The 25,457-nt window shown below is 46.7% G+C and overlaps 1 protein-coding gene and 1 long non-coding RNA gene across 4 annotated transcripts in view; one reads left to right on the top strand and one right to left on the bottom strand.

Moving 5' to 3' along the window:
* The window catches only part of PTK2B (protein tyrosine kinase 2 beta), a 126,592-nt gene that overhangs the window by 14,673 nt on the left and 86,462 nt on the right, over nt 1–25,457 (top strand). The window lies entirely within an intron of this gene.
* On the bottom strand, nt 10,142–12,019 carry LOC140615977 (uncharacterized). The gene is made up of 3 exons (XR_012016491.1): nt 11,971–12,019; nt 10,764–10,837; nt 10,142–10,357 (listed from the first exon to the last, which is right to left on the bottom strand). It is a non-coding gene; the product is annotated as an uncharacterized lncRNA (long non-coding RNA).

The raw sequence follows: 25,457 nt of genomic DNA, 5'->3' as shown, positions 1-25,457 counted from the left end.
CTCAATCTGACTCTGATCGGATTTTCCTTCTGCCTCATTTTATTGTTAATTATATGTGTGTCTCTGCCTTCTTCAGTGCAGACTGCCATAACAGAGTACCATAGCTTGGGGGGCTTATACAACAGACATTTATTTTCCCACAGGTCTTGGAGGCTAGAATTCTTAGATCAGGGTGCCAGCATGGTCTATTTCTGCTGAGGACCCTCTTCCTGGCTTGTGGACTGTTGCCAACTTGCTACGTCCTCTCATGGCCTTTCCTCCGTGTGTGTGTGCAAGGAGAGAGAGAGAGAGAGCTCTGGTTGCTCTTCCTTTTTTCGTAAGGACACTAAGTCTATCAGGTCAGGGTCCACCATTATGATCTCATTTAACTTTAATTACTTCCCATAAGGACCATATGTCTAGACACCACAGGCTAGGGCTTCAACATGTGGATTATGGGGAGGGAGGGGTCACAAACATTCAGTTCATAACATCATCTTTCCCAATTAGACTATGAAAATCTTGGCAGTCACATGAGTCAGTGCCTGAATCCCCCCTCAGTGGGTATCGTGGAGGAGGTGTTCAATCAGTGTCTGCAGGATCACAGTGAAGGGCTGAAAAACAAACCAAAACGAACCAAGACCTGTTTCTTTGGCCCTTACTGGCCCCTGGTGCTTGAAATGTGTGTACAAAGGCCGAGGAGATGGAGAGGAGAAGGCATTTGCTGAACCCCGTCCATGGGATGCTGTGGCTGGGTGCCAGAGTTGTCGTGGGCTCATCAGCCTTGAAAATAATTTGATTACTAATCTCTATCACTCAGGGAACTACCACCCCCAGAGCTGTATTAAGAATGTTTTCCTCAGGCAAAAAATGTGCTGCCTTTGGAATCCAAGTCAGACACAGGAATTTCATTTTATGATTGATCCCCCTTCCTGCTCCTTCTTCTTCCTGCAAGTCTTCCACATTCCGTTCCTTCCAGATCTCTCAGTTGATGCACAGCCAGGCCCTTACTCTGCCCTCTCCAACACTCAAATAACTTCCAAAAGTAGTTTTTTTCCCCCAAGGTTGCCTTTTAGTTCTTGCTTTTAACCCCATCTCTGTCCAGTGAAGCCACCAGGCTGATGGTATTCTCATAGAAACCCTAAGGGACCCAGATAATCTCTGGGAACTCCTGTCCTCTGCTGTTTATTTATAGCTATTTAATGACAAGGTCCCAGAATGTGCCTCAAACAGGTCACAACTTTATCTTCACAAATGTGCCGTTGATAACCGCTCTCCAACCTCTACCATATTCATTAATTGTGTTGCCTGCCTTCTGGGCTTCTTCTGTGTATGTGTGTGTGTATGTGTGTGTGTGTACCCTAAGGTTGGAGAGAGGACCCCAGGACTCAGTTCTTAACCCCACCTTTCACTTTCCAGGAAAATGGCAAGCACCTCAACTTACTTCTATGTGTGCCATCCCCCAACCCCTTATCCTTCCTTCACCGGCCCCTCTCCTCGCAGCACAAGCTTGGGCCTGATGGTTTTGCTCCTTTGACTATGGAGCAATCCAGTCTCCTGGTGGAGGCAGAGAAACATCCGGCCTGCACACAAACAATTCACCATCTATCAGCAGGCAGTGTTCATAATGGTTGGGAGCCAGCACTCAAACTCAAGGTGTGGCTCCTTACTTCCCAACCACGTGGTCTCCAGCACATTCTTAACCCCTCTGATCCTCAGCATCCCCACGTCCAAATGGCAATAACAGTAGGGCTCTTCTTAAAGTGATACTGCAAAGATTACAAAGAGACCATATATTTATGTATATAAAGCTCTTCGCGTTGGTGCGTCGCACGAAATGAGCACTCGATACATTCACTGGATATTATCAGGGCAGCAGTGTGTGTTAACTGCAGTTTCAGGCGGGGCCCCTGCCCCTTGTCTTGCAGTGAGGCCTGGCGGAGACTCCTCTCCACAGCCTGTGGCAGGTGGCCCAAGGTCCTGTGCCAGGCTCTCTGCCAGGCCGGTTTCTAGGGTCACTTCCTTGTGCTTCTCGCCACCTTCATGCTGCAGATCTTGTTCGGTCACATCACACCACGCTGCAGAACTCTGCTCCTTCACCTATTACCCCGAGTAGTCTAACCACACAGAACATTTATAGCAGAATTAGAGGGAGGAAGATGAGTGTTATGAAGAGTATCATTCTACTCTTTCTCTGGTCCCTCCCCCATCCTCCTTTCCGTCCCTCCCCCCTTCCTTTTCCAGAGCAATGAACAAATAAATACCTGCCTGGAGCCTCAACCCCTAATTGCAGTGATTTAGTGGAGTATTATCTGGGTTTATTGGGGCCGCTATAACAAAAGACTATGGACTGGGTGATTTATAAAAAACGGCTGTTTATTCCTCATAATTCCAGAGACTGGAAGTCCAAGATCAAGGCACCAGCAGATTCAGTGTCTGGTGAGGACTCACTACCTGGTTCATGGGCAGTCTTCTCTGGCTGTGTCCTCACATGGTAGAAGGAGTGAGGGAACTTGGTGGTGGGGGGGGTTCTTTCATAAGGGTGTTAACCCCATTCATAAGCTCCACTGTCCAGACTTAATCACCTCCTAAGGGCCCACCTCCTGAAACCATCCCCTTGGGGGTTAGGATTTCAACATATGAATTTGGGGAGAACACAAACATTCACACCACAGCAGACATATTCCTAAACAAATACAATTTTCTTCCTGGAGGAATTCTTTTACCCTCTCCTAAGGGAAGAGAAACCTCATCATCTTTGACATATGTTTAAGGAAAGAGGCTACCTCCTTGGGACAGGATTGCCTGGGTTGATATCTGGGTAACCCTGAAAGTGAACAGCGTGGTGAAAGTGGAGAGCTGCCCTCCACTGAGTGGACAGTGTGGCTGTTCCACACGAGGGTTTTAATGGCCTGGAAAACAAGATCTGTTGGGAAGAGAAGCCTGTTTCCCTGCGAAGGCAAACTGAGCCTGGGCTGGGTTTTTACTGCTTATGAGGGAAGCTGTTGCTTTCCAAACTGTAGACCTGACCTCCTGCCGGTGGGGTGTAAGCACTGATTCGACCAGGAGAGGTGGACATATTGCACACAGTTGATTCAGCCACAAAAAAAACAAGCAGAACCTATGACAGGGTTGATACAAATGTGGGAAGATGAGTCAAGTGAAAACACATCCTTTTGTGGAGGAGACCAGGAGCTCCTGAGCCCAGGGGTACGGTGAGGGTTCTGGGCTCTGTGGCCAAGTTTGAGAACCAGGGGAGGCTCATACCAATGGCTGCAACGTGACCAATCTGTCATGCACCAAAGGTATCCAAACTCCCCGGTCCCCCAAATGAGGCTCACTTCTCACACCCTTGCCTGGAGAGCTCTGTGTTCCCACTCAAATGTTCTTCGTTCCCTCTGGCCCCTTCACATTTTTGTTCTTCCTTTGAAACCCTCCTCAGCTTTCAGGGTGCCACCTCCGTGAGGCCTTCCTGATAGGCTCTTGCCTGTGGCCAGGGTAAGTGGGCTGTTCTCCCTGTTCTCCCAGCACAGCGCCTTGGGTGACGGTGGCCACCCTCCTCCTGCCAACTCCCAGTGGGCCCTGTGAGATCACCTTCACTGACCTCAGCTTGGAAGGTCTCTGGCCTGCAGGAAATTCTCCATATTATCTTTAAAAATCCATTAAGCATGCCATTAGGGGCAGTTCACTGCAATCCAGAAGCAAAGGTGGACCTGATTCAGCTACAAGTCTGGCTGCTCAAGACCCCAGCAGGTGTTAGGTGTAGTTTGCGTTTCCCATTCGCAGGTGGAGGAAGAGAGAGCCCAAGAAAGAGGTTCCACGGATCCATATTTTTACTCGATTCTCATAGAACGACTTGCTCTCTGCTCACCTTGCTGCTTGAGTAATGGAAGAGAGAATGGGGAGTCTCCCTGGGTCACAGAAAAGTGGAACTTCCCAAAGGACCAGACCTGCCTCCATGAACACAGAATGGCTTGGGAAAGGAGCAAGTGGACGGATAGCTCAAGTGACCTAGTCCAAACCCCATCTTATAGAGAAAGGTCTTCTTTTCTTTGGACACCTGTGAATAGTATCTCATACAGAGAACTCATCAGTGTTGGCAAACTGTTATTGCTAGAAGGTTCTTCCTTTCACTGAGCTGAGTTCTGAGAGAGGCACCACCTACCTATTATTTTCTGATCCAGGCTCAACATGAAGAGCAGTTTTCCCTCTACCTTGCATGGTTTCCAGATGCCCTGCCCTCCTGGCTCTCTACCTCTGCATCAGTGATTTTGTCACCATTTTAAAACGTTTACAGCCAGCAGTAGACACGGCACTCCACAAGAAACAAACCCCCTTCACTGCGATCCCTACTCTCTTCATCACCCTTCTATCTCCCTTCTATCTTTTGTGGAGAAATATTTTGCTAATTACACTTAATATGTAAAACCACTACAAATGCCTTTAAGCTTGAATTCTTCTGCCTGGCTTTCATGGTGCCAGGAGTCCTCTGCGTTTTGTCTCTGGTCTCCTCCCCCAGCCTTGCTTCTCATCATTCTTGTGTTAGTCAGCTCGGGCTACTGTAACAAATAGCACCGACTGGGTGGTTTCAACAACAGACACTGATTTTTCTCACAGTTCTGGAGGCTGGAAGTCGAAGACCAAGGTGTTGACGAGGTTGGTTTCTTCGAAGGCCTCTCTCCTTGGCTTGGAGATGATCCTCTTCTCCCTGTGTCCTCACATGGTCTGTTCATGTCTGTGCTCATTCCCTCTCTTTATTAGGACACCAGTCATTCTGGAGTGGGGTGCACCCTAATAACCTTACTTTATGTGTCTCCCAGCACAGTCCCATCCTGAGGTACTGGGGGTTAGGACATCAGCATATGAATTTGGGGGGGAATACAATTCAGCCCCATAACAGTCTACTTTACCTTCATGTAGCTAAGCTGATCTTACCTCTTCTTCTCAGAACACACCCTTTATTTTCATCTCTCATGCCTTTGTTCCCGCTGCTGCTTCTCTCCTGGCTTCCCCTCCTTCTCTTTCGAGGTCATTCTTCCAGGAAGCCTTCATGCCAAGTGGTTGTCCAGTCCAGTTTAGACACCCACAGGGATGGGGAATTTCCTTTCTCCTGAACCAGCCCACTCTGCTTGCTTCAGTAACATTCCACCATAGCAACGTGGACCTAGAAAAGGCCTCAGGTTTCACACACACCAAAGGTGTTTTTCCTTTCATTTCAGATAAAATGATCTCCAGATAAATAAAATTATCTCTAGATAAAATGAGCACGGAGTAGCATCTGGGGAAAAAAAGCTTGAAATATCCCGGAAGTTGAAAACTAGGGAAACTAGCTGCCTGAAACCTGTGTACTCTGAGGTACTCTTCTTGGGGAACAGTGTTAAACAGAACTTGGTTCTCTTCAAATATTGTGAATACTTAGATGTTTCCTCCCTTGTTCCCCACAATTCAGGAGTATTGCAATCTCCTCCTTGTTCCCTCTGCAAGACAGGGCTCTTCTGAACCTCACCTGCCGAGATCTCTCAGTCAAAACAAAATCAACGAGCCTACTTTCCTTTCCACTCCACTCTACAGCTCTTCCCCAGCATGCACACCCTCCACCACACACACCTCCTAGAGCTTCAGCCTTGTACATCAGCTTAATGCTGTTGCTTAGCAACCAGTAAGGGAAGTGTGATCACACCTCCCAGCACTGTCCATGGAGCACTGCAGACAATACAAACAGTTCCCTGGCTTCTCTCTGCAACTGAGGAAGGTAACTGTCAGAGGTGGCCAGCATTATGCTCCAGAGATTGGCTCATCATCCGGGGGCCCAAATTGGTTGCTGCGTAGCTTTTACTTGGCATTGGGTAATGTCTTTGTGGGGGTGGCTGGGTAGGTGGTTCTTGAAGGGCCGGATCTTTCTGCTTGCACTTGTTCTCAGGATGCCTGTGATGCAGGCAGGGCAGCTTGCAGAATCCTCTCTGCTCCCACGCAGCCCTGCCCTGCACCAAGCCTGCATCCCCCCAGCCACCAAGCTCCCTGCATTCTCTTCCATTTAGAAGTTGTTCTTCAGTGTTCTGGCACTGTCCTGCCCACCTCTCCCTACTTAGCCCTCTTGTTCTTTCAGTCCCTGGACCCTCTGCCTCTCAGATGCTCCTCTCTGGGACTAGACAACCCCAGCTCCTCAGATTGACCATGTCTCTGCCCCATCTCTGTCCCTTCCATTCCTTCCATCCCAGCCACAGACCATTGGGTCAGATGCCACACAAGTGGACTGAGGACCATCTTCTGCTCTCAATTGGTGTCCTGATCAGAAACTGGATGATTATGACTTGGAATCCCTGGGTGTCATGGAAAATGAAACAGTAGAGGAGGCAAGAGAGTATGTAGTCTGAAGACATATATTCCAGATCCCCTTCCCTTTTTTGTCATTATGGGATTTAGGTCAAGTTTTTTCAACCTAAGTGTTTGTTTCCTACAGGGATTGGAATATTTGCTTCACCGGGCTAATATGGCAATTACATGAAGTAACGAATAGAAGGAACCCAGTGAGATGTGTAGTATGTAGTTGGAGCACTGTAAGAGCCTTCTAGGTCTATGGTCTTCATTCTTCCTTTGGGACCTGCTTCTTCCTTGGGTGAAAACCAGTATGCCCATTAGATTCTGAAGAGGCAGTGGCATGCAATGACAAGAATGCTAGGCACTCAGTATCTCTGATCTTGGGTCCTACACTCGACAACCCTGAAGCTTCTTATGTTCATCTGTATAATGGAGCTAAGAGCACCTGTTTTGTCTAATGCACAGAATTACAGTAAAGCTCAAAGGAGAAAATATGTGTCAGTATCTTACACATTTCAAGATGTTTTACAAATTATAGAATAAGGATTATCTTGGACAAAACTGGTTCTATTTCTTCTCCTATAAAATGAAGGAGTTAGACTCCAGAATGTCTAAAACCCCCTTGACATCCTAAAATTGTAACAAACTGAGGCCTGACAGTCACTTGCCCTCCAAAGGCTTCATTGGACAGACTGGAATCCTTTTTCAGAGAGAGAGTATGTGTCTTGTGACTATAAGAATACATTGCCATAATACTTCCATTCCCTTATCCCTGGGGCCCCATGACCAAGATGGCTGCTCATCACCTAGTCAAAACCTCAGCCCAGGAATGTTCTAGAGGTTTCTTCTAGTTCTGGCTTGGGAATGTATATAGCTCTGTTCTTTTAATAAGGAAAACAAATGAGTCAAAACCTGCCCAAGGCGTGATAGAGGTACTGGGGAAGCAATCACTGGTGTAGGTGTTTGAAGTTTATGTCATGGATACTTCCATGATGGTTATGTGTTTAGTAGTGGCCTGGAAAAGATCTGAATTTGCAAACAGAGGATAGCTGAAACAAGAGATATTAGAGTGTGTAACATCAGGAATTTACAAGTAAGCCAAATGGAAGTATGACCAACAAATAGAATTTGGATATTGCTGAAATCCTAAAGGTTAGGAATTTCACAAAGGATGAACAGACATTTAAGGCACATTAGCATGGCCTTCAGTGAGACTCCTCCAGGCCATTATAGGCTCTCCTTATAAAGGGAATGCCAACAGGAAAGATGGGTGTTGCTGGCAGCTCTCAAAGCTCTGGCTTTGCTCAGAAGATCTATTTCTGAGCCCTTTGGGGAGGGAATGGGGACCTTCACTCAGGGACTTTGCTGTTACCCATCCTCCAATCACTGGAGTTCAAAGGAAAGATGAATAGAGTCTTCTATTATCTATTAAGGAGTTGGGAATTCCTGCTTCATAATAAAGTTGCGAAAGGTCAGATATAAGACAAGTGTCAGTGGTTAAGCTCATCATCAATAACTTCTTAAAAATATAGGTATCTGGTGGAGAAGCACTGGGGAGACAGATATGATCTATGGTATGTCTGGACCCATTGAGTAATTAGTCATAGAATGGGGAGATCGTTATGCCAGAGGGACCTTGGCAGTCACCCAGTCTAACCGCTTTGTTAACAAATGAGAAACATGTTAACATGTTAACAGTGGCTGATTTGGGTTTGTGGAAATGCGGGTGATTGTTATTTTCTTGATTGTTTCTTTCACTTTTCAAATAAAAATGTAGACATAAGAAAATGAAAAGGTGACTAGCCTGAGGTCCTGTAGCCATGTAGCAGCAGAACTTGACTTGCTCCCAAATCCAGGGACTTTTTGTCCTCTGCCTGTCCTGGGGCATTGCTTCTGAGGCTAGGATTAGGTTTCTGAAAAGATCTTTTGCAATAAGAATGCAAATCATGCTGTTTATCAGTCTTCACCATTTAAAATTTAACTTTAAATTATCAGTATTTTACAATTACCAGGATAATTTCATGAACAATTTTCTCTCAATTAAACCTAGACTTATTCTATGGGGAATGTTAAAAATAAAATGTCAATTGTAAGTAAATCTCTCAAAACACACCTGATTCTACAGAGTTAAAACCGCCCGCTGAAGAATAATGTGAAAATGGAACCTCTGTTTGATTTTCTTAACCCACATCCCACGTAGCCCATCCACTGGAGGAAAGAGAAATGCTGTTAATGGAGTGGTAAAAGCAGTGTGAATGCCATCCCCCGCAGAGGCTCCTGTGTACAGCTTTTGTTCTTGTGGTCTCTTCAATAAATATGACTCAGTATGCTGTTTGGGGCCCACTTCCCCTGGGCAGGGAGCTGACAGCAGTGCTCTGCTGTGCCCATCATGGGTGACTCAGGGGGCCTGCTTGGGGCCCCACTGGTCCAGCTGCCTGCCTCCCCCTGGCTGACCACGCTCCCTCTGCTCAGCACTGAGATTCCTGACCCTTCCCAGCTTGCAACATGCTCACCAATTAATATGGGTGGAGGCTTCCCACTGCCCCATTCTTTTTTAAAAAGTGCCATACACTAATCTTGACAAACTGCCAAAGTGTTTTTTCTCCCACCTACTCATCAATGGAGTCTGTGGTCTCCAGCATATGCATGAAACACAGAAGGCCAAGTAAAGGTCAGAATGTGTTCCTGTGTACAACAAAAACAAAAGACAGGAGAGGCCTCTCCTCCTCTAAATGCTTGTTAGAGCAAGAATATTGTATACTTCGTGTGTATAGGGGATGGATCATCTGGGCCAGCCCACACTTGTGAATTGGTTTTGGCTTAAACAACAAGATAAGAACTTTAACTTATTTGGATACACATTATTTTGATGCACATTATTCAAAGAGATAGTAAAATGCCCCCAGCATTTTCTATAACAAGAATAACAGAAAGTATTGAATAAGAAGAATTGGGTCTCTTTCCCCACAGTCACCTCAAGGAGATAGAGAAGCAGAGAACTGCATGCTCATGGGATTACCAATCTAGACTCAAGATTAAGTGGGATTTAATTCCAAAATATACTTATTTAGCACTAGAGAAGAGGCCTAGAGGTCTATAGCACAAATTTGCTATAGGCTACATGTCAATGGGGTCATTGATGTTGGAGGCTGTGTTCTATAAGATGCAGAAGATAAATGCAATGGGGCAGGTGGAGGGAGAGCCACCACATCAGGCCAGTGAGTTACCCTTAGTCTGGAGGATGGCATGCCCTGTCCAAGAAAGTAGTGTCTTTGCCACAACACCTCAGATGCAGTGCCTGTTGCTTGCCAATCCGCTGTAGGATTTTTCTCCCTCATTCTCTTTTCATCTCATGAGATAGGAAGGACCCAGTTTGGCCTAGTTGTACACGTTGACCTATGCTCACGAGTAACAGAGCTTCTAACTCATTCACTCACAAGTGCTCTCTCTCCCTCATTTTCCCTCCCGTTCCCACTGCTATAGGGATACACACACACACACACACACACACACACACACCCCTACACACACTCATGTGTGCGTGCAATCATACTTTGGTTACCACAATACATCCCTGTATCTACCCTATGATGGCAGATCAGACTAAGACCAATGCTGGAACAAATGAGGCACCTTAGTGATAGGATTGTTCTGGGGGACAGGAGGCTCCTGGGGGGTGGGAGGTGGACATGATTTCCCACTGTTCATCTGCCTAAGGATGAATGGGAGCACCCATTCATTAAAACTTCAGTCACTTAGACCTGACTAAGAGTGGCTTTGGAAGATGTTTCTCCAGAGCAGAGAAATAAAGAGCATCAGCAGAAAAGAGCCTACTATTGAGAATGAAATCAAGAGAGGAAAGTGTCACCCTTTTTGTCAATGACAGAAAGCCAAATAGGGGATACACTGGCTCACATACCCATACTGAGTAAGATTGGGAAGCAGCTCAACTCAGGAACAAATGGAACTGGGATCTTAGACATGGCCAACTGTCCCCGGGTCTTCCCTTCCGTCTTTCTGGTCCTCACTGCATATTGACTTCATTCTTCCAAAACAACTTCTGCAAAACGCAGGGAACATAGGTGTTGATTGCTTCCAGGCTCTCACCTACAGCCTTCTTACCACAGGACAAAGCGTGTTTCCCTAGGCTAATGTTTAAAAAATGCCCCAAAACTCAGATTCATTTGGCTAAGACCATATGTCTATTTCTGGACCCATCCCCCCCAACCCAGGCCAAGAAGGTGGGATGCCATGTTTGCCCCAGCTTGAGTAATATGTTCCATGCTGTGGTCCAGAGCAGGGGGAAAAGGTAGAAGAGGTGGTCTACCACAATGGGCAGTCCCCACTAGAATGACTCAGTTGCTGTGGAAGAAGGAGTAGTTCCCTGCAAAGACAGCGAGTGAAATTCTCTGAAGAGGAGGAGTAGGAGTTGCAGGCAGACCAAACCATCAAGGGCCCCTGCTTACCATTTGCAAGCTTTGGTCCTGTAGCAGCTTGTGCTCTGTGGCTAGCAGGTGTGCCTGTTGGGAGGACTGTTAAACTTGAGAAAAAGAGGGAAATGGTGGCATCTGCAGTGCTTGGAAATTGATGAGGCATAATTATGTTATGGCTAGAACTAAATAAAACTTTGCAGAAAGAGCAAGCGGCAAGGTCATGAATTACACATCAATAAATCATTTCCATACTGCTGGACTGTTTGATAACAGTTAATATGTGAAAGAGATAACTGAGCTTGACTTCCTGGTCATGCTGTCCTGCTTATAGGATTTAACAGACCAGTTCATGGGTTGTTGGTTGTTCTTTCTTTCCTGGGCTGAGACGCCATGTCAACATCAGTGGCAATCTTCCCACAGAATCATCCCTGATTTTCAAGAATGGTATTTTTATTGAACTGCATGTGCCTACAATCGAAAGCCTGCCTTGCCGTTTTGTCTTGAGTGAATGGTGTTCTTAGGGTAAATGCCTATATTTTTATTCTCCCTCTTAACTCTTCAGGTGATACGTTTGTTCAAAAAGCATTTCAGTCCTTTAATACTTGGCAGGTGGGTGCCCAATAATGGCCTTTCAGAGATGTATCTGTCTTCTTCCAAAAATCTGTGGCTATTAACTTACAGGGTGAAGGAGACGTTGTAGATGTGATTAAGGTAAGGGTCTTGAGAGAGGGAGATATGCCAGATTATCTGGGAAAGTGGTGTGGCAACAGAAGGAAAAGTGACAAGAGAAGCAGAAGTCAGAGAGACAGAGAGAGAGTTAAATATTCTGCTGACTTTAAAGATGGAAGAAGAGACCAGGAGCTCATGAATGCAAAAAGCTTCTAGAAGCTGGAAAAGACAAGGAAAAGGATTCTCTAGAGAGTCCAGAAAGAACACAGCCCCGCTGGTACCTTAATTTCAGTCCTTCTGATCTCCTGAACTATATGATACATTTGTGTTGTTTTAAGCCACTCAGTTCTGTGGTCATTTGTCACAGCAGCAGTAAGAAACTAGTACAGCCACCTTTCTGGAAAGCTACTTGGCAGCACGTACTGAGAAATATCAAAGATCTTATGCCTTTTAACTCAGTCATTCTACTTCTAGGACTGTCTCTTATGACACAATCAGATATTCAGAAATGTCCTTACATATGAAGATGCCCATTACAGTATTATCTCTAATAGCAAAATCTTGGAAGTACCTGAGGGCCCTCCTGGTGGCATTATCTTTATTATGGTTAAAACAGTGCTTGAGTAAGAAATATGGTCCACCAGGCGATGACCATCCTCCTTTATGACATTGCTTCAGGAATGTGTTGTAATCACAGAGAGGGATGGCCTGCTTTAGAAAATGAGGATGGTTGTGAAGAAAGAAAAGACAGGGCCACCTGGGTGGCCGGGGGCGGGGTGGGGGGGTTAAGCATCTGCTCAGGTCATGACCCTGAGGTCCTGGGATCAAGTCCCATAACGAGCTCCCTGCTCAGTGGGGAATATCCTTCTCTCTCTGCCTCTCACCCCACTCATGCTCCCTCTCTCTCTCTCTCTCTCAAATAAATACATAAAATCTTAACAAAAAAGAAAGAAAGAAAGAAAGAAAGAAAGAAAGAAAGAAAGAAAGAAAGAAAGAAAGAAAGAAAGAAACCATGGGACTGATTCGATGTTGCCTCTTAAGCATACTGATCCTGAGCCAGAGCTGAGGATACAGAGGCAAAGGACACATCAGGGATTATGGAGAGATGTCAGAGCCTGCCCCAGGAGATGGTTATCAACACAAAAACTTCTCAGAAAAGGTGATGTTCCACTTAAAACTTGAAGGACCAGTAGAAGTGAGCCATGGCTGAAAAGCCAATTCCTGGAGTGCAATTGTTTCCCCAGTCTGGGCAGGCACGTCACTGAAAGTGGAGATAGAGCCTGGCTGTTCACCAGGAATTCTGAAGGGTCTAGCCACCCTCTTGTGAAAGAGCTACAACCAACAGCCAGAAACTGGAAACAACCCAGCATCCTCCACTGGGAACTGGTATATCCATACAATGAAATATTACTCAGCATTGAAAAGGAATAGACTGTGGGTGGATGGATCTCAAGGGCATTGTGGGTCAGGAAAAAAGTCAGTCTCAAATCCTTCCATTTATTAAGTAACATTCTTAAAATTATAGAGATGAGGGACACATAAGTAGTTGCAGAGATGGGGGCAAGTGTGACCATCAAGGGGGTTCTTTCATTGTGATGAAACTATTCTGTGTCTTGGATGTGGAGGTAGTTATGCAACCATATATATGAGATAAGATGGCATGGGACTACACACACACACACACACACACAAATCCATGTTAAAGGTGGTGAAAATGGAATTAGGTCTGTCGTCTCATCACAGTATTATAGCAATGTCAGTTTCCTGCACCACTACGGGAAGATGGGTCAAGAGTACAGGCACTCTGTGTGCCATTTTCGCAACTTCCTATGAGTTTATAATTATTTCAAAATAAAAAGTTAAAATCGCAACAGAAAAAAACTCCTCCATCTGATGACACTTTTTTGTCCCCAAGAATTGTTTCACCACCCAATAGTTTCAGGTCAATTTCAATTGGTGTTTAAATATCTCAGTTGCCCCCTGCATTCTAGACACCTGCTAATGACCATGCAGTATAGGGAAGTGATGGTAGTCCCTGATGTCAGAGGATTCTCCCCCAAATCTCCAGTGCTTTGGGCCACCTGGGCCTGCCTTCTCCCTCAGCGACCATCAGGAACATTTCTTCTCAACCACCAGCCTGTGAGGAAATTGTGCTTGCGAGACAACCTGGATATGTTGTGGGAACCTGGCTTTCTTCTCTCTCCTTTGTCAACTCTAGATAAGGAAGGGGCACTGGCCAGTGAACAGGCTGGAGAAAGGAGGAGCCTTTATTGGAGGGGAGCTTTGGGTGGAGTGAAGAGACTCCAAGATTAAGGGTGATGGTGGAGTAGGTGCTTTGGCGCGATGGGAATGGCACAGGCCGGGAGTATCTGAATTCAGTCACTTAGTCAGCAGATGTCTTTGGGTTGCTGTAACAAAAATGCCAGACACATGGCTTAAACAACAGACATTTATCTCTCACAGTTCTGGAGGCTGGAAATCCAAGAACAAGGTGCCAGCAGATTCTACATCTGGGGAAAGGTTTCTTCCTGGTTCATAGACTGTCATCTTTGGCTGCATCCTCACTTGGTGGAAGGGGTGCTCTCTGGGGTCTTGTCTCTAAGAATGCTAACTTCGTTCATGAGGGTTCCACCTTCATGACCTGATCACCTCCCAAAGGCCTCACCTCATAATACCTCCATGTTGGGGGTTAAGATTTCAACATACAAATTGGAGGAGGGTGGAACTCAAACATTCAGTCTATAGCAGTGGGCATTTATCAAGTGTCTAATCTATGCTAGTCCCTAGTTTCACAGACCGAGAGGACAGGGAGAAAAACAGTCCCTGACTTCACGGAGATTACCTTGGATGGTCTGAGTTCATTCGCTATTGCTCACTAGTCTTGTGACCTCTGGAAAATTCCTAAATGTCTTTGACTTTTAGGTTCTTTTCTGTAAATTACAGTTACTATTCCAACCTCTTTGGATTTCCGTGAGGTTGCATAAGATGGTGCGTAAGTGCCTAGCACAAGGTCTTAAATGTAGTGGGTGTTGAGTTTTTCCATTAGTTCTCCCTGTCCTCCCTCTTTACCCGCCTCTATATAGATGGCTTACAGCCATCTGAGTCCCACCAGGGCCGCACAGGGCTGTAGGCATAGCTCAGTCTCGAAGGTTCTGTTGAATTGAATGCACTCTACAATTCTGTAGTGTGCAGGCCCAAGTGAAGTTGGGAAATAGAAACTTCTTTTTTTTTACTTCCGTTAATATTTTGCTTTATATTTTGAATTCTTTGCATTTTGGTTACTTATTATTATATCTTCTTGGCCAATTTATCCCTTTTAAAGTCAATTCCCTATAATCATGTTTTTATTTTATTTTTTTTCAAATTGAGTTTGTTGCCTTAGATCTCTGCATCAACTCTCTCTTCATTTAGTGATTGTCTGGCTGATACTTTTCTACCCCCTTATTTTCAACTTTTCTATGTCTTAATGTTTTAGGTTTGTCTTTTATGAACTACAGAGAGCTCGATTTTCAAAAAAATTGAGCCTGAGATCCTTTGTCTTTTAACAGTCAATTCAAGCTTTTTAAAATTTATTAAGACCTCTTTATTTATTAAGACATTTCTGCTATATTATTTCATATTTGCCTTTTTTCCTACCTTATTGCTTCTCAGGAGATTGACTGTGTTTCTTTTATTTCCTTCTTTTCGCCCTCCTGACTGAGAAGTTATATATTACAATTCTATTATTTTAATTATTTTGCTCATTTTTGGCACATGACTTGAAAATCTCCCATGGTCAATATTGTTGCTCTTCTGTCTAAGTGGAAAGACCTTATGAGGCTCTGACCGTAATCTTTTTCCTTCTGTTTTCCAAACTACTGTTAGCTCGTGTTTTCATGTTACCAACTTTTCAACATTCTCCTCCCCCATGTACCCATGAGGATCATTAACTTGGACTTCTCATAATATTTTTTTCTCTATTTGAATATTTCAGATATACTTCCTGTAGTCCTGGATTTTTCTTTTTTTCCTTTTTAAAAAATTTTTATTTATTTATTCATGAGAGACACAGAGAGAGGCAGAGACATAGGCAGAGGGCGAAGCAGGCTCCCTGTGGGGATCCTGATGTGGGACTCCATCCTAGGACCCCGCAATCATGACCTGAGCCAAAGGCAGACTGTCAACCACTGAACCACCCAGGTGCCCTAGTCCTGCATTTTTCTATTAACTTCAGTTCTTGATTGTCTAGTCTATAATTTCCATCTGCTGAGCTTCCCTCAGTGATGATTGCCTACCTGAGTGGTTTATCATTTTGAATTGTGTGTGTGTGTACATGAGGGGGGGAAGGGGGTCCCCTGTACTTCTTCTGATTAAGCAAGTGTTGTGCGGAGTTGTGCTTTTTCAGAGGAAAAATCTGAATCACTTGTTACCACTTCTGGATTTGTTTTTATTTTAATTGCTAGGGTTACGCTTCCCATCCCACATATGTAGAATGGCACAGGTTTAGGTTTTTAATTTCTTTCTTTTTTTAAACTGGGCCCTGGTGGACGTCAAGCTTTCTCACCTCCGAAGGCTGGTGAGCAGTGTTTCTGGTGCCCTTCTCATAATCACATCATCAAGGCAGCTGTTCATTCTCTGTGCTGAGTCCCTGCTTCTTGAGGATCTGCAGCTGGATGACACTACCCACGCATGCATCAACCCACAGCCCCAGCTCCCAAGGTGTCCATAACCTTAATTTCCACTCAGTGCTCTAGATGTGAGACCCCTCTCTTTTCTAATACCTGCAAATTTCCTCTTTCCAGCTCTGGTGTAATTGCAATTATTTTTGTTACGACTTACCCAGCATTTCTAGACGTTTGGAGTGGGATGGGCCTCAGCCACATTAGGTCAATTTCTCACGGTTACTATAAACCACACGTTTCCACACAGGTGGAAGATCACTTTTATTTTATCAATCAGCCAATGTCATCGAGTCGGCTAGATTCTAGGGTGAGAATCTCACAGTGCTGAGTAAAGAAACTCCATCTTCCCTGCCCTCCCAGAACTTAGCATCCAAAGAGAGAGACCAACTTGTGTCCAGTGGTCTAATGAATAAACGTAAATTTGCAATTCTGGCAAATGCTGCTAAGGAAAGGCACACTGTTGTAAGGCGGTAGATGCTTCAAGCAGGACCTAACTCAGCCATCAGTAAGGAAAGAAGAAGTCAAGATATCACGAAAACCAGAGGACAGCCTAAAGGAGGAGCTCATTACCAGGGGCAGGGTTGTCCCCAGGACTCTCCCTAACCCCCACCATTGCTGTATGAGCCTGATGACCTGGGAGCCAACTTTCTTCCTGACCGAGTGGCAGGAGCTCAGGGTGATTAAACCTATAGGTACAGGCTACAGAGGCAGGGGTAAATGTGGAGGTGGGTGTCAGGGGCAGGATTTCCCCTGGCTGGATGCCCTAAAGCGCTATGCACTATGAAGAAAAAAAAAGGATGTGAAAAACTTGTGTGAAGACCATTGCACCTGGTATATTTTGACTAGCAGGAAGGAGGGACAAAAAGGTCAGAACTGTATTTCTTTTGCCCTCTGGGTCTAGAGAGGGGAATTTCTTCTTCCAGATGATAATCAGGAAGAAAGGGCCCCTCATTATTCTCTAAATACAACTTTTGGTCATTCAAATAGTCAGTGGAGTGATGAAGGGAAAGGTGATGAGGATTTGGCTTTTTAAAGGAAAAGAACCCTGGGCTGGGAGATGCAGGGCGCTAGCTCTCTCTCTGACTGCCTGGTGGGACCTTGCATAAGGGGCATCTGCTCTGGAAAATTAGAAGGTTGCTCTAAGGGAGCTGGAAGGACCCTTCTATCTCTGGGATCCAAGATGGGCTCCCCAGGGGGCATGGGGTGCTCATGAGGGCCCAGCTGCCCTGTTTTTCCAGGGTTCCCAAAGAGCTACAGCTCTGCAGCGCCTCTATACTCAGCTACCCTGGGCTTCGGAGGAGCCTTCCCGCTCACCTCCCCACCCCTTACTTCCTGCCACTGATAACACCCACGATCCAACACCCTCCCTCGGGAATCTTTCTCCTCCTCACATCCATCTCCACAGCCAGCTCTGCCCAGTTGTGGTAAGAAAATGCAATCTCTGCTCACAAAACAAGAAGTTGAGTGTGCATCTTTTTGTGTTTTTGGTGTTCACTCGCCTGCCAGGATCAGGGTGGAGGGGAGGAGATGCCCAGATCTCCCTTTGGAACTTCCTTTTATGGATACGAATTGCTATCCAATCCGTGGTAGGCCTGTTCTAATCCAGGTCAGGCCCCGAATCTCCTAGAATCTCCTATCCATTCGTTGACCCGGTTCATCATCCCTGAGGCAGGGCCAGTGGGAGTGGAAAAGGTAGAGCCTGTGGCAGTGCTGGGAGCCTGTAATTCCCAGGGGCTCGTCCCTCCTCCCCTCTCCCTCCCTCCTCCGGGCCAACCTGATCTCTCCTCTCCACTTCCTGGGCGTGATTCACCCTCCGGCTCCCTGTCAGTATGGCAGGTATGTGTCATTTCCTTATGCTGGTGAGACCTAGACTTCCAGGGCTCCCCCTCCTGCCCTGCGATTGCTCTAAGTCAGATTGAAAAAGCACCGAAACCCTGAAGCCCACCTCACCATCCTATTAGGGATTTATTGATGGGATGCATTTATCACCCTCGAGGGAGGCTTTCTGTGTATTCACTTAGGAATTTGGGAGGAGCTGGGGCCTTAGACTGTCCATTTCATCCTGTTTACTGCCACCCCTCCCCTGCCCCCCAAAACTGTTCTGCTCTCGCCTCACCTTCCCCCCATCAATGCTTCCATGAGATGCTTTGGCCTTACAGGTCACCCCTTTGCAGCAGCCTGCCCCTTCCTGGGGAGACCGGTGGGTGGAAGCTGAGCCCTGGGATTGGGCAGGAGGGCCCCACATCGTGAGGCCGTCGCTGCCATCCAGGTCAGGGCTTCTCTGTCAGACCAGAACGAGAGCCAGTGGCAGGCAGAGCTATTTGCATGTGAAATCTAGAACCACTAGATGGAAATGAGGTTCAGTAAATGTTGGCATGTCACTGCTGTGCCAGCACTGACCCACTTCTTTGTGACAGAGCACACCCACGATGCCCACATGGCCAGAGTTTGGCTGGGAATCCTTGTTATATCAGCTCTCAAGGCAGCTCATCCAAGGAGATCACTCCTGGTCCCTTCGTGGTGGAAAATGAGAGAAAGTACAGAGTATCCCTCTGGCCCTGAGAGAAGAGTCTCCCTATTGGGGTAGGGACTGGGAGAAGAGACAGCTCATTCCATCAGGCCATGGTACTTCTGTGGTCTTGGATGCCACTCTGAGGGCACCATCTTCAACCAGTGGGACGGACCTTGCTAAAAGTCTCAAGGGGATTGAGGGATCTGAAGATCTTCTCTTGGGAGAACTATTTGAAGAACTGAGTAGTTTAGAGTAAAGAAAACCAGAAGGAGCAGAGAAGCAGTTTCTCACGCTGATGGGCTCTTAGGTGAAAGAGAGATGTGTTTTGTAACATGTGTGTCCAGAAGGCAGTCCCAGGAAGTCACAGAGAAGTGTATTTGGGCTGAATATAAAAGAAGGCCTTCTTATCATTGGAGCTCTGAGCAATGGAACAGGCTGCTAGCATTTTGAGACAGCAAGTGCCTTATTACTAGAAGAATCCAGGGGAAAGGTGGCCGAGAGGGCCTCTCCTGCAGAGCACTGAAGTCTGGACCACCTGGCCTCTGACGGCTCTTCCCACACAAACTAAGCCTGTGGAGTTTCTGATTCCCAGCTAACGCTGCCCTCTCTCCTAACTCCACGATGCTCCCGGAGCACACCTTCATCTTTCTCATCACAGACCCTCCCTGAGCAAGACAGAGGTGAGCTCTGTGCCTGGAGTGGACTGTGTGATGGCTTTTGGCAGAAGCCCCAAAGGGACCCCTGGCTGGCCCAGTCAGAAGAGTGTGCTGACTCTTGATCTTGGGGTTGTGAGTTCAAGCCCCTTGTTGGATGTAGAGATTACTTAAAAAGAAAATCTTTAAAAATAAAAAAAGAAGCAGCCCCAGAAAGGTCTACCACGTGCTGAGCTGGTACAGCCACTAAGGAAAGTGTTTCTGTTACATGTTTCTGTGGATTCTTAATGGTCATCTCACCCACCCCCGGTCCTGTGGGTCAAGATTACTCTCCCTCGTGCTGCAGAGGAGGAAGTAAGGAAATAACCAGACCACTGCAGGGCTAAGATTAGGCCTGGAGCCTGCCTTCCTGTTCCCGGCCATGGAGTGCCTGGGTGCCTTCAAGCTGAATCCTTCAGGCAACTCAAACAGCTGCCCATCGTTGTCCCATTTTACAGAGAAAGAAGCAAAGGCTCAGAATACCTGGAACTGATGCTGGCTGGCCAGGTCCGAGGACCCACAGGGGTTCCCGCAGAACCAGCCAAGAGGATCCCTGGGTGTGCTGTGCACAGGATAGAAATTAAATGCGAGCCAGCAGGAGGTGAAGGCAGAGTTGGCTGAAAGGAGAGAGAGCGCTGGGACAGAGTGTCTGGGAGACTCAGAAAGAAAAGGAGGGAGTCTCGTCTTTGTTCAGGGTCTGGGGTTTTTCTTGAGGATTGCAGGCTGGTGTACATGCTCTCTCAGGCATCCAGAACCAGTTAGAACAAGGACAAGGGCTCAGGTGCCCTTGGAGCCTGGGCATCTTGGTGTTGAGATGTCTAGTACCAGTGGTCTGGAATATGCCTATGATTGCTTCCTCTGATCATTCTCCCCTGATCCTTCCTTAGATGATATCCATCCTAGAGAAATCATTAGCTCCTTACAAGGAGTTATTGCTCTCCCTTACAAGGATGACGTATACCATTTACATCATGAGGCATGTATAAAGTGGGGGTGCGGTCCTAGAATGAAGAGAAGCAGGAAAAGGAGCCCAAAGCAGATTTTTATGGAGTCCTTCATTTCCTTCTCTTGAGTACTGTGTTCTGTGATGCTCTAGTAAGGGACAGAGCTATGTCATACCTCCTCCACCAGGAGCAAGGGACATCCCACAGGCATGCAAGGAGGGGGCCCCATGTCCCCACAGAGCGTGTGTGCTGGGGGACTGGACCGGGACCATTCGATTCCATACTCCTGGGTGAATGACGGCCAACTCCTTATATTCTAGTCCCATGCTAAATACATACTCAGGTGAAAAGTGCATTAAAGGTATTTTCCTGGGAACCTGGGTGGCTCAGTGGTTGAGCGTCTGCCTTTGGCTCAGGGCGTGGTCCCTGGGTCCTGGGATTGAGTCCCACATCAGGCTTCCGCATGGAGCCTGCTTCCCCCTCTGCCTGTGTCTCTGCCTCTCTCTCTCTCTCTGTCTCTCATGAATAAATAAAAAAAATCTTAAAAAAAAAAAAAGGTATTTTCCCAGTTTACAAGGAGCCTACGGTCCAAAAGAGTGAGCATAGCATGCTTACAATAGGCAAGGAAGGAAAGCTTTATGACACAGATGCACCTGGAAGTGGGCTTTGCAAAAAGGAGCCTTAGATAGGCAGACATAGGGGGACATGGAGATGAGAGTCATTACATTCTATGCCTCAGGCACCAAACAGAACTGCACCCATAGATTCTTGAGCTCCTATTAAGCAAGCATGATTAGCCCTCCCACTTTCTCTACCCATCCGGGGATGGGCCCAATCCCAAATAGAACTTTCCAGCCCAACTTTTTAATCCTCCTACTTGATGAAGAGCCTCACCAGGCTCCAGTTGACTGGAGAAGGTTGTAGGTGACATGGGATCCCCCTCCAGCGGCTACCAATTCCTGTGGATTCTATCTCAGACATCTCCCTTTGTCTCCTCTGTATTTTTTTTTATTTATTTTTTAAAATTTTATTTATTCATGAGAGACACAGACAGAGAGGCAAAGACATAGGCAGAGGGAGAAGCAGGCTTCCTGTGGAGAACCCGATGCAGGACTCCATCCCAGGAGCCCAGGATCACGACCTGAGCAGAAGGCAGACGTTCAACCACTGAGCCACCCAGACGCCCCTATCTCCCCTTTATTGTAACCTCCTATCCTGGGCAAGACTTCACTTCACTTTTTACCTGTTTGCCCACGTTCCCTCTCAATTTTGCTGAGACACTCCCTGCCCACCTCCCCCTTACAAACCTATCCAAACATCCGTGCTGCCCTCCCCAATCAGATGAGGGTACTCCTTTCTCTCCGACTGCTCCCATGTGTGTAATTTGATTTGTGCCTCTCCTGTGGCACTCACCACACTCTGCCCTGTGGAATTCATCTATGGACGCATCTGCCTGTCCAACTAGGTCCTTACGTTCCTGCCTCAGACTTTGCTCACCTTTGGATTCTTTGTCCTGTCTGCCCAGTTGGCGGTACTCACTGATGTTTGTTGACTGATAATGATCACTGTCCTTGTACCTCAGCCTCAGGCTGAGGGAGGACAGAAGGAGACCCTGGAAAAGTAGCTGACATAACTTAACCCGAGGCGGGCGTGATGAAGCACATGCTTTCTATGGGGGGAAGAAAAAAAAAAACAATTTCGAAAGAAGAGGGACCTGCCAAAGCCCTGGCTGCTTTTCCCCACAATCTGAAAAAGTCCTATATGTTTCCGTGAAAGATGGTGTGGTGTGCTGGTTAAGGAAGTACTGGTTGATGACAGATGTGCCATTTCCTAACTCTGACATTGAGAGAGTTATGTTAACTTCTGTATGCCTTAGTTCCCTCATGTGTAGCATGGCAGGAGAATAATAGGACTGACCTTTCTGTTTTGTTTTGAGAATTAAGTTAGTCTTTGTGGCTAGTACATTAAAAAGTCCTGAGAGATGTCTATTATTGTATTGTATTGTATTGTATAAGATATTATTTATTTGAGAGACAGAGAGAGTACAGGAAGAGGGAGAGAGAGAAGCAGACTACCTGCTGAGCAGGGAGCCTGATGTGGGGCTCCATCCCAGGACCCCAGGATCATGACCTGAGTCGAAGGCAGACACTTAACCAACTGAGTCACCCAGGTGCCCTAGATGTCTATTATTTTAAAGTTATCATTACTAAAAGCCTATGTCTCCTAGAAGGCAAAAAGCACACATCTGAAAATTAGGGAGGCAGGAAATGCCCCTCATAATGGGGATCGTTGGGCCAAATGGTTGGAAATCTACTTTCTGTCAAAGGCCACAAAATGACCCCCTGGAGGACTAAGATACGGGATACAGAAATGAAAGACTGCAGAGTCCAGAGAGAAGGGCTCCATTCCAAACAACCACCCCAAACATGCCTTATGTTTTTATAGTATTCTCCGTTGATACTGCCCCAGGAATATGAGAACTCTGGCCATCACCCCTGGCAACACCTACCACATCTCTTCTTTATGCTGCCTCATTCCAAACATTCCAACAAAGCTTCTCAGATGCTTTTTCAAATAAGACAGTGACCCACCTGACATTCCACTTCCTACAATCTGCGATCTGCGGGAAATATGAAACCCAAAGAGGCAGGTCAAGACTAGGAACTTGAGTCTTAAGGATTATCCAAATCATATTCTAGAAGATCTCCGGGTACTCTATTCCATCCCTGACCCTAGAATTAGTGCAGCCTCCCTGAGGACAGGCACCCTCTCAGCGCCTCCCACCCCCTTAAATCTCTCCATCTGCCACAATCTGAATGTGTACCCCCCCCTACAAATTCATATGCTGAAATCCTGCCTCCCAAGGTGATGGTGTTAGGAGGTGGGAGCCTTTGAAAGGTTATTAGGTCACAAAAACAAAGCCCTAATGAATGAGACCAGTGCTCTTATGAAAGAGACCCTAGTGGGCTCCCCTCCCTCACAGAGGACACAAGAAGGAAACTGTACCCTGGAAGAGGGCCCTCATCTGACCTTTCCGGCACCCCAATCTCAGACCCCTAGCCTTTAGACTGTGAGAAAGAAGTGTCTATTATGTATAAGCCACCTAGCCAATGTATTTTGTAATAACAGCCCTACCATCTCAAGTGTTCTCGGGGCAGGTCCACCTGCCCCCTGGGGGAGAGGCTGTTTACGTTTTTCCAGGGCTTTGGACTAATTCCCATCCCTCCTCCTTCCTAGCACCGCAATGTTTTCTGCTAATCTAGTTTGTTTCATAGTAAAAGGTACAGTCTCAGCAGGCAATATCCAGCTTCTAGATTTGGGTGCTCCGGGACTTGAGGTGGCAGGCCAGCCTTTGCCTGGTTAAGTTGAGGAAGTCTTTCTACTGCCTAGACCGGGGCCTGCCAGAAATCCTACAGGGTTCATTCATTGTAGGCCAAGTTCAGGGCAGGCAGAGACTTCTAACCTCCTGCATTTCTCCCTCTGTTACCTAATCTCACTCCTGAGGAGACAGTTCCTGAGCAGGGGGTTCCTCTGCAGGTCATCCTTTGCAATATGCAAATAGCTTTGACTGAGTCTGTATCCCCGAGGGTGGCAGGAAGTCCCATTTGAAACTTCTGAGCATGTACAACAGAGGCTGGGAAGTGGTCCTGCCAGTTTGGGTCCTGCCAGTTTGGGTCCATCAGGGGGTCTTTTTTGTTCATGGGTGTGTGTGTGTGTGTGTGTGTGTGTGTGTGTGTGTGTGGAGAAGAGAGGAGAGGATGTTGCCGGGCAGGAAGTGAGCTCAGGGACTGTGCCAAGGGGACTGGGTTGCTACTTTTAGTAACACTGGGTGCACAGAAGAGGGAAGGAGAGGCTAGATGGCAGCTTACTGGCATTTGAATCCTCAGTTCAAAGGGGTAGAAGTTCCCTGAAAACAAGATTGGAAGCCCTCTGGATTAAAAAAGAAGGAATATCAAAATAAGGTGACAAATATCATGATGTATTTTAAATATTTTCACCAGCTAATAATTTTAAAAACACATACACAGAGTGTCTTCATGAATGGACTCATTTGGAAATAACATCAGGGGCCCTTTATCCTGTGTGCCTGAGCCCAAAGGCCCTTGTAGGCCTTGGGAGTGACCCAGGCTTCTCTGAGAGACTCTGTCAGAAGCATAGGGAGGCTGATGGGGGACCTATAATTCTGACCTGTTAGAGAGTCCAGAGCATGTGTCCTGGAAGGCAGAGATGGTAAGGGGCTGAAAGAATCAACCATGTGAGTGTCTGGGCTTGTCCAGGTGTCCCTTCTCAACCAGATATCCAGCTAGGCAGAGACACTTGCCCCTGCAACGAGCATACAAGGCATTGGTGGGGAATCTCTCAGCAGGGTCTTGTTGACTTCTCATGTGGAGCTGGGGGACTAAAGCAGGTCCTGCTGAATGGGACATGGTGGATTCAGGCTCAGGTTGGGCCTCCCCAGTGGGTGGGATTGGCCTTTCTGTGGATCCAAACCCATACTGTTCTTGTTACTGGGTGTAGGGAGCTGGAGACCATCATCTCATACTGGTGGTTTTCATGAGGACTGATGCCTATGTTGGCTTGTTTCCAAGGGAGATAAGGAATGGGAACAGCTTTTCCCCCAAAGGACTGATCTCTCTGCTTCCCTCCCACTGAGCCCTCTTCTCAGCTGGGCTTTACCCTTAGCCACTCATCCTTGGCCTGCCATGCTTCATTCCGTGGGAGCCCCCCATCCCTGACACCTAACCAAGTTCCTCTGGATGATTTTCCATCTGCTTATCCCCTTACCTTGCCCATTGGCTATAAACCCCCAGCTGGCCCTGCTACATCCAGAGATGAGGTTAAACTCCCTCCCCTATTGCAATAGTACTGGATAAAGTCTGCCTCCTGGCTTAACTTTATCTGGTGCATTTTTTTTTCTTTGTGACTGCACCTGCATTCACACAAACTGTTAACGCAGCATGCTTCACAAACACTGGTTCTGTTGGGTTGTCTCATTATCGCTCCTGTACACTGAAAGGCTGCTGGGAAAGGCTACTCAGGTCTGAGGAGAAGAAAGCCATTTGTCAGACCCGGCCATGGAACCTGCTTCAGGGAAGAGCTGAACGTTGTCACTGAGGCTGCAAGTGACTGAGGGGCCATGCTCTACTCTGCAGCCAGCCAGCTCCGTATTATGTCCTGGGGACTCTAGAAAGACCCACCAACTGCCTCAGGCTGGGAAGATGGAGGAAGGGAACTGGCAGGGCGAGAGG

The sequence above is a fragment of the Canis lupus genome, chromosome 24 (genome assembly GCF_048164855.1).
Source record: "Canis lupus baileyi chromosome 24, mCanLup2.hap1, whole genome shotgun sequence".
Lineage (NCBI taxonomy): Eukaryota > Metazoa > Chordata > Mammalia > Carnivora > Canidae > Canis > Canis lupus.
This window is presented reverse-complemented; position numbering and strand designations above follow the sequence as displayed.